General features: G+C 36.6%; 1 long non-coding RNA gene across 1 annotated transcript in view; it reads right to left on the bottom strand.

Moving 5' to 3' along the window:
* Nucleotides 1-2,776, bottom strand: part of LOC311623442 — a 764,210-nt gene extending 761,434 nt beyond the window's left edge. Inside the window, exon 1 of the long non-coding RNA XR_014795149.1 lies at nucleotides 2,746-2,776. This is a non-coding gene — a long non-coding RNA (uncharacterized lncRNA). The remainder of the gene's footprint in view (nucleotides 1-2,745) is intronic.
* Between the last annotated feature and the right edge of the window lie 5,898 nt (nucleotides 2,777-8,674).

Consider the following 8,674-nt stretch of genomic DNA (forward strand, 5'->3'; position numbering starts at 1 on the left):
CACTCAGTAGCTGTAAGAGAGCATCGTTACAGAGCATAGATGTTAACTAATTAAAAGTGAACCCAGCATCTAGATGAGGAAAAGAGGAGGGGAAGAAAGTAACTTCAGACATGCTGTGGAGCTAAGGTGACCAATGATTTCCCCCAGCAGATATTAGAGTACAGTATTAGGTATTAGGTCTTTCCATCTGATCTTAGGCATAATGTCATAACACTGCAGTCTCAGAAATGTAAAATTAATTTAAATGCTTCTTATAAAAGAAGCAACAATGTTGTTTTTACTATGCTAATATGAAGATTATAACTAGGTGTTATTTTTTTTTAATTCTGAGACAAGATGTGAGGTATGAATATTTTACTTGAAATGATGCCATCTAAGATATAATAGATAATCACTTTATATTTATCAGTTAATAAATACATTTTGTTTTACCTATTGGTGACTACTCATCTGTGATGATACTAAGGATTATACTATCAGTAGCATCAGGAAAGCTGAGTATATTTTTACATAAAATATCAAACTAGAATGCAACAATCGTGTTGATCACTTGATTTATAACCATGTCAAGTATCCTATGCTGAATAGTTGATTCCTAAAGTAAATGTGTTGATGTTCTACTTGGAAGCAAATAAATTATTTGGAGGATACATTTTATTTACAATTTTCGTAGTGCATCATTTTAGGTTACTAATATAAGGATATTAAGAGATTATGCAGGTCTGAGTTGAATTTCAGGGAGAATAGAAGGTCACCCAAATAATCGGTGCCAGGAAAGACTCCATTGAAGTGTTCATACTTTTAAATCTTCTTACTATGTTTCAAAATTTTATTTCCCTGAAGAATCAAAATATTTGTAGTGAATGGAGAAAACAGTTACAGTAAACTTTCTGTACAAAAATGAAAATAAAACCAAACAAAAAACATATGTTTTCCCTCAAAGTAGTAAATCTAAAGACAGGAAACAGAATACAATCCTGAAGTTGTTCCCGTGACAGCTGGTAATCAACAGAAGCTATCAGTCCCACTGAGGCTCACTTTAATTTTATTCCCTTGACACTGAATTGCATTTTAAAACTCCACACCAGCTGCTGTTTTAGAAACTTGCATTCATACAACATTCTTGCTTGTGAGAGCTGATTGAAAAATCCTATTTTTTAGTGTTGTTTTGGTGGCATACCAATAAATGGTAAACTATTGGTGCTCAGCGTCTTAAAAATTATTTTGTAGTCCCAATATACCTTTACTATAAGTTGCAGATTTGGATAAAAAGAGACATACTGAATATTGATGGCTTATATATTTTATGGCTAAAATGGTACAAAATTTAAAAAATCTTGATGAGACACTTACCTTCTTTGAATTAAATGTATTGGGGTGACACCTATAATAATGAAAACATAATATGCTAATTAGATGGGACATCCAAACCTCATCCTCATTCTGGATGTCCTTCTGGATGAAGCTGTGGTGGTGGGGGTCGAGGCAGAGGTGGTAGGGTTGATTAGGCAGACAGGTGAGCAGATAGAGGCGGTCAGCCAGGCAGGCAGAGGCAGTTATGGGTGATCAGACAGGCTGGCAAGTGGTTAGGGGTGATGAGGCAGGCAGGCAAAGTGATTTGGGGTGATCAGGCAGTCAGGCAGGTGAGCAGTTAGGATCCAGCAGTCCTGGATTGTGAGAGAGATGTTCTAGGGATCCCAAATTGCAAGAGGGTGCAAGCAGGGCTGAGGGGACCTCCCCCCCATGCACGAATTTCGTGCACCAGGCCTCTGGTTGGTTAATAAGATTGTATAGGTTTCAAGTGTACATTTCTATGATATATCATTGTATATTGCATTGTGTGCCCACCACCAAAAGTCAAATAATCTTTCATACACACACACACACACACACACACACACACACACACACACCGTATTTTCCAGCGTATAAGACGACCCCCTAATTTTACAGTTAAAACATAGGTTTAGGCCTATATTCGCTGAATAAGACTAACGCCCACTTTCGAGGCAACAACACCAGTTCTTTTTTAATAGACAGCCTCTCTGACTCTGGCCAATCTGAGCAGGCTTTTTACTAGAACACAGTGGTCATCTTATATGCTGGAAAATACGGGGTGTGTGTGTGTGTGTGGGTGGGTGTGTGTGTGTATCAACCAAGGGTTTAAGAAGGAGAGAGAGAGAGAGAGAGAGAGAGAGAGAGAGAGAGAGAGAGAGAGACAGTCTGATTGGTTGCCTCCCATACATGTTCCAACTGGACATTGTGCCCCGATACGGAATGGAACCTGCAACCCTCCTGGTGCATGGAAAAGGCACTAACACATGAGAGAGTAAAGTATGCAAATTAATTGCTATAAGACAATGTAGGAAGTTTAGGGCAAATAAAGAAAGGACTATGGCTTTTAGTAGAAGTCTAAATTTAGTGGTGGCTCCAAGTCAGGGTTCTTAGAAGCAGCAAAATATAGCATCTGTCTTAAAGACTCATACTCACTGGTCCCTCTATTAATCTTTTTATTTTATTATTTTTATTTTTTTACCACTCCTTTTGCCTGTGAATATAGTTGAGTTACATTTTGTTTTGTTTTTTTTCTTGCCACTATAAGATAGCTTTTATATATTTTAAAATTAATTTATTTTTAATTTTTTTTAATATATATTTTATTGATTTTGTACAGAGAGGAAGGGAGAGAGATAGAGAGTTAGAAACATCAATGAGAGAGAGTCATCGATCAGCTGCCTCTTGCACACCCCCTACTGGGGATATGCCCACAACCAAGTTACATGCCCTTGACTGGAATAGAACCTGGGTCCCTTCAGTCCCCAAGCCAACGCCCTATCCATTGAGCCAAACTGCTCTTGGCAAATTAACTTATTTTTGAATAGGTAATACATGTAATTGCTATAGAAATTAAAAGCTAGGAAAGAATATACAATGGAATATATTTTTCTCAATTCCTATTTACCCAGTACTGTTGTGATATTATTCTAAAAATATCCTATATATTTCAAATATATATACTTATTTAATTTGCTCTTTTTATATAAATGAATATAATGTGCAAGTGTGTGTGTGCTCTTATTTTCATGCAATATTCTTTGTATATAGAAATGCAATTTTTATTCTTTAGATAGCAGTGCATTGCATGAATGTGCCATATCTTAATCACAACAACTCCATTGATGGGCATGTAATGTATTTCTGACAGAAATTCTGCATTCTGATAGACATTTCTTGCTTTCCCGTTTTTTAACTATTACAGTTTTATAATATAAGTTTTTATTAAATACTAGAGGCCTAGTGCACAAAATTCATGCATGGGTAGGATCCCTAGGCCTTGCTGGCAATCAGGGTCAATCAGCGCCTTCCTTCCCCTGGCTGCTGGCCAGAGACCTTACTGTGTTCTTCATCACCCCCTGGTGGTCAGTGCAAATCATAGAAAGCCCTTGAACTCCCAGTCAGTCAAATTCCTGATCTGTCAAACTCCAAAGGGGACAATTTAGCATATTTGCCTTTTATTATATAGGATATCCTTTATCTTAGAAATATATTGAAATATATTAAAATATTTCAAACAGTGAGCCATCCTGAAGCTTCTGAAAAAAACTATTATTTTGGTTGTTTTTGTTATTTGGTTTCTTAATTCTATTAGCTCATAATTATAGTGTTATTGAAACCATATTCATGAATTATATTTCTCTGTGTTTTTCCCCTTTGATTTTTAGAAACATATTTTATTGATATTTTACAGAGAGGAAAGGAGAGCAATAGAAAACTAAAAACACTGACCAGCTGCCTCCTGCACACCTCCTTCTGGGGATGTGCCCGCAACCAATGTACATGCCTTGACCAGAATCAGACCTAGAACCTTTCAGTCCACAGACAGACACTCTATCACAGAGCCAAACCGGTTTTGGCATCCCCTTTGGGTTTTTGTGTAGTATATATTATCATTATTAATAAAACATTTCATTTTCTCTTCCAATGCTTTGAAACATTTTATATAGCACTAAACTTTTTAGAGAATTTTTAAAAATAATTCCCTCGTGGATGCTTTTGTGCTTAGTAGAATTTATTTTTAGAAATGGAGGTAGGTTATAGAGCCAACATCATACTCAATGGGCAAAACAAAAAAACATCCCCCCTAAGAACAGGAACAAGACAGGGGTGCACACTTTTACCACTCCTGTTCCACATAGAACTGGAAGTGCTAGCCATAGCAATCAGACAAGAAGAAGAAATAAAAGGCATCCAAATTGGGAAAAAAAGTAAAACTGTCATTATTCACAGAAGGCATGCTAGTGGACATCAAAAACCCTAAGGACTCAATAAAAACTACTTGATTCATTCCATAAATGAGTGAGATCATCTGATATTTATCTTTCTCAAACTGGCTTATTTCATTTAGCATAATGCTCTTCAGTTACATCTATGCTGTTGCAAGTGGTAATAACTCCTTATTTTTTACTGCAGTGTAGTATTCCACTGTGTAGATGTACCACAGTTTTTTAATCCTCTCATCTGCTGATGGTCACTTAGGCTATTTCAAAATCTTATGGTGAATTGTGCTGCTATGAACATAGGGGTACATATATCCTTTTGATTTAATAAATGTATTTGGCAACGTAGCAGGATACAAAGTTAACACCCAGAAATCTAAGGCATTTTATATACCAATAATTAACTCACAGAAAGAGAAATTAAAAAACAAAAACAAAATCCCATTTATCATTGCAACAAAAAAATTAAGATACATAGGGATACATTTAACTAAGGAGGTAAAACATTTGTACTCAGAAAACTACATGACATTGAAAAAAGAGATGAAGTAAGATATAGACAAGTGGAAGAATATCCAGTGTTCATGGATTGGTAGAGTCAACATCATTAAAATGTCCTTAAGACCCCAAACTATCTATAGATTCAGTGCAATCACCATTAAAATATATGGATCCAGCATTGGCTGCTTTGGCTTAGTGGATAGAGCATAGGCCTGCTGACTGAAGGTTCCCAGCTTGAATTCCAGTCAAGGGCACATGCCCAGGTTGTAGGCTTGATCCCCAATGTGAGACATTGAGTAGGCAGCTGATCAATGATTGATGTTTCAATGATGTTTCTCTCATCATTGATGTTTCTACCTCTCTTTCTTTCTTTTTTTAATATTTTTATTTTTATTTTTTTTACAGAGAGGAAGGGAGAGGGACAGAGAGTTAGAAACATCAATGAGAAAAAAACATCGATCAGCTGCCTCCTGCACACCTCCTACTGGGTATGTGCCTGCAACCAAGGTACATGCCCTTTACCGGATTCAAACCTGAGCCAAACTGGTTAGGGCTGTCTCTGTTCCTTTATGAAATTAATAAAAATATATATATGGGCTTCTTTAAAGAGAAGTTTTAGGTTTACAATAAATTAAAATAAAAAGCAGAGAAGTTTGCCAAAACAGGTTTGGCTCAGTGGATAGAGCGTTAGCCTGCGGACTGAAATGTCCCGGGTTTGATTCCAGTCAAGGGCATGTGCCTTGGTTGTGGGCATATCCCCAGTGGGGGGGGGGGTGTGTGCAAGAGGCAGCTGATCGATGATTCTCTTTCTCATCAATGTTTCTAACTCTCTATCCCTCTCTCTTCCTCTCTGTGAAAAATCAACAAAATATATTAAAAAAAAAACAAAAAAAAAACAGAGAAGTTTTCAAAACACTTCCTACCCCACAGCCTACCTACACAGCACCTCTTTCATTAGCAACATCATGACCAGAGTGGTATATTTATTACAATTGGTGAACCTACACTGATACATATTATAACTCAACATCCATAGTCTATGTTAGGGCTCACTTGTAGTGTTTTCAATTCTGTCTATTTTGAAAAAAGTACAATGACATGTATACATTATTATGGAACTGGAGGCCTGGTGCATGAAATTCATGAACTGGGGGGTTGGGGGAGGTGTCCCTCAGCCAAGCCTGCACCCTTTCCAATCTGGGGCCCCTGGGATTGGGCCTAAACTGGCAGGGGGACATCCCTCTCACAATCCAGTACTGCTGGCTCCAAACTGCTCTCCTGCCTGCCTACCTCACTGACTAACCTCTTCTGCCGGCCAGCCTGTTCATCCCCTAACCACTCCCCTACCAGCCTGATCGACGCCTAACTGCCTTATTGCTCCCAACTGCCCTCTCCTGCCAGCTCGGTCACTCCTAACTGCCCTCCCCTGCCTGCCTGGTTGCCCCCAGCTGCCCTCCCCAGCAGGCCTGGTTGCCCCCAATTGCACTCCCCTGCTAGCTTGATCACCCACAACTTCCTTCCCTTGCCTGCCATCTTGTGGCCGTTACCTTTGACCACATGGAGGCAGCCATTCTGTGTGTTGGAGTGATGGTCTATTTGCATATTACTCTTTATTATTTACAATAGTTTTATTGCTCTAAAAATTCTCCATTATTCACCTATTCAGCCTTCACTATATCCTGCCAACTGGCAACTGCTGATCTTTTCATGCCCTCCACAGTTTTGCCTTTTCCAGAATGTCAGTTTGAATTGTTTAGTATGTAGTTTTTTTTTTATATTGGCTTATTTTTCTCAGTAATATTATTTACATTTCCTCTATGTCTTTCTATGGCTTGACAATTTCTATTTTAGTGCTAAAAATATTTTATTGTCTGCATGTACCATTGTTTTAATTATCCTTTTAACCAAGGACACCTTGGTAGTTTTATTATTATTTTTTTTTAATTTATTTAAGAGTATATTTGAGCCAATACTGATGACATATGCTGGAGAGCAAGATCTCAAATGCTCCTAGTAGTTTTCAAGTTTTTAGATTATGAATAAAACTGCTACAAAACATTCATGTGCAGGTTTTTGTGTGGACATGGTTTTCAAATAATTTATGTAAATACTAAAGAGAATGATTGCTGGATCATATGGCAAAAGCATGTTTTGTTTTGTAAGAAACTACCAAACTGTCTTCCAAAGTGTCTTTATCAGTTTGTATTCTCACCAGCAATGTGTGAGAGTTCCTGTTGCCCACATCCTAGCCAGCATTTGGTAGTGTTACAGTGTTCTGTATTTTGGCCTGTGTTTCAATATCTTGTTTTAACTTGCTTTTCCCTGATGACATGATGTGGAGCATTTTTCCATATGCTTCTTTATTACTGAATGTCTTCTTTAGTGAGTTTCTATTCAGGTTTTTGGCCCATTAGTTAGTCAAGTTGTTTGTTTTGAATATGAATTTTAAGAGTTCTTTGAACATTTGGAGGAACAGTACTTTATTAGATATGTATTTTGCAAATGTTTTCTTCCAGTCTGTGTTTATTTTGCCATTATCTTGAGTGCAATTCCCAGAGTAGATTAAAAACAAAAACTCTTAATGAGGTACCTCTTATCAATTATTTCTTTCATAAATTGTGATTGGTGATTATCTAAAAAGTCATTATAATGTTTAAGGTCATCTAGGTTTTCTGCTATGTTATCTTCTAGGAGTCTTAAGAGTTTTTAACTTTACATTTAGGTTTATAATTTATTTTGAGTTTATGTTTATCAAGGGTTATAAGGTCTGTGTCTAAATTAGTTTTTTAACATGCAGTTGTCCAATCACCATTTATTGAAAAGTATATCTTTTTATTTTCCACTATATTGTCTTTGTTTCCTTGTCAAAGATTAATTGACGGTATTTATGTGGGTGTCATTACTGGCTGTAATTGGTTAATATTAAATTTTTGTAAGTTGGTGGAAGCTGTTATTATTTTTACATTCCTATACCCCCTATCATTATGAGGAGGTATGTTCCTATACCCCCAGTAAATACCTGAAACTGAAAATAGTACCGAACCTTATGTAAACAATGATTTTTTCCTATACATACATATACTTTATGACTTTCCTTTGGCATATCTGAATTGCCAACATTACTACTCTGGTGCTTTGGGGCCGTTATTAAGAAAAATGAGGATTGCTTGAACACAAGCAGCATAATACCATGACCGTCAATGTGATAACCGAACTGGCTACTGATGCGTGGGTGGCATATATTGTACAATGTGGATATGATGAACAAAGAGATGATTCATGTCTAGACAGGATAGAGTGGAAAGGCATGATATGTCATCACATTACTCATTATAGTGTATAATTTAAAACTTATGATTTATTTTTGTCTGGAATTTTCCATTTAATATTTTTGGACTGCCCTTGACCATAGTTAACTGAAATTGTGGAAAGCCAAACAACAGATAAGGAGGGACTACTGTAGTGGCATATTGAGTAAGGAAACATCCTCAATCTTTTTGGTAGATCTCTAGCAAGTATTTCAGGAAATAGTAAACATATTTTCCCATCTTATAAGATTAATCAGTCCCCTGATAACATCAACTTTTGTAAAATTATTGTCTACTCACTGTTTAAACTCACCTGAAATAAATCCATATCCAATGCCAATAAAACTGTCTTGTAATCTCTGGAGACACTGGAACTTGAACTATATTAATGAACAAAGTTGGAAAACTTTCAGTGTCTATCAATAAATTCCCATCAGCAAGAGCAGCAAAGATTTGACTGACATCAGGCTAATAATATGATATTATGTTATTACTGCCTTTTCTCAGTAAACTAATGCTATTGATAGGGGTTCGTTTTAATATTTGGCTCAGTGCCAGAAGAAAATGTTCTCAGCAAAATCAATCAGT

The sequence above is a fragment of the Pipistrellus hanaki genome (genome assembly GCF_964339955.1).
Source record: "Pipistrellus hanaki genome assembly, chromosome: 1".
Taxonomy (NCBI): domain Eukaryota; kingdom Metazoa; phylum Chordata; class Mammalia; order Chiroptera; family Vespertilionidae; genus Pipistrellus; species Pipistrellus hanaki.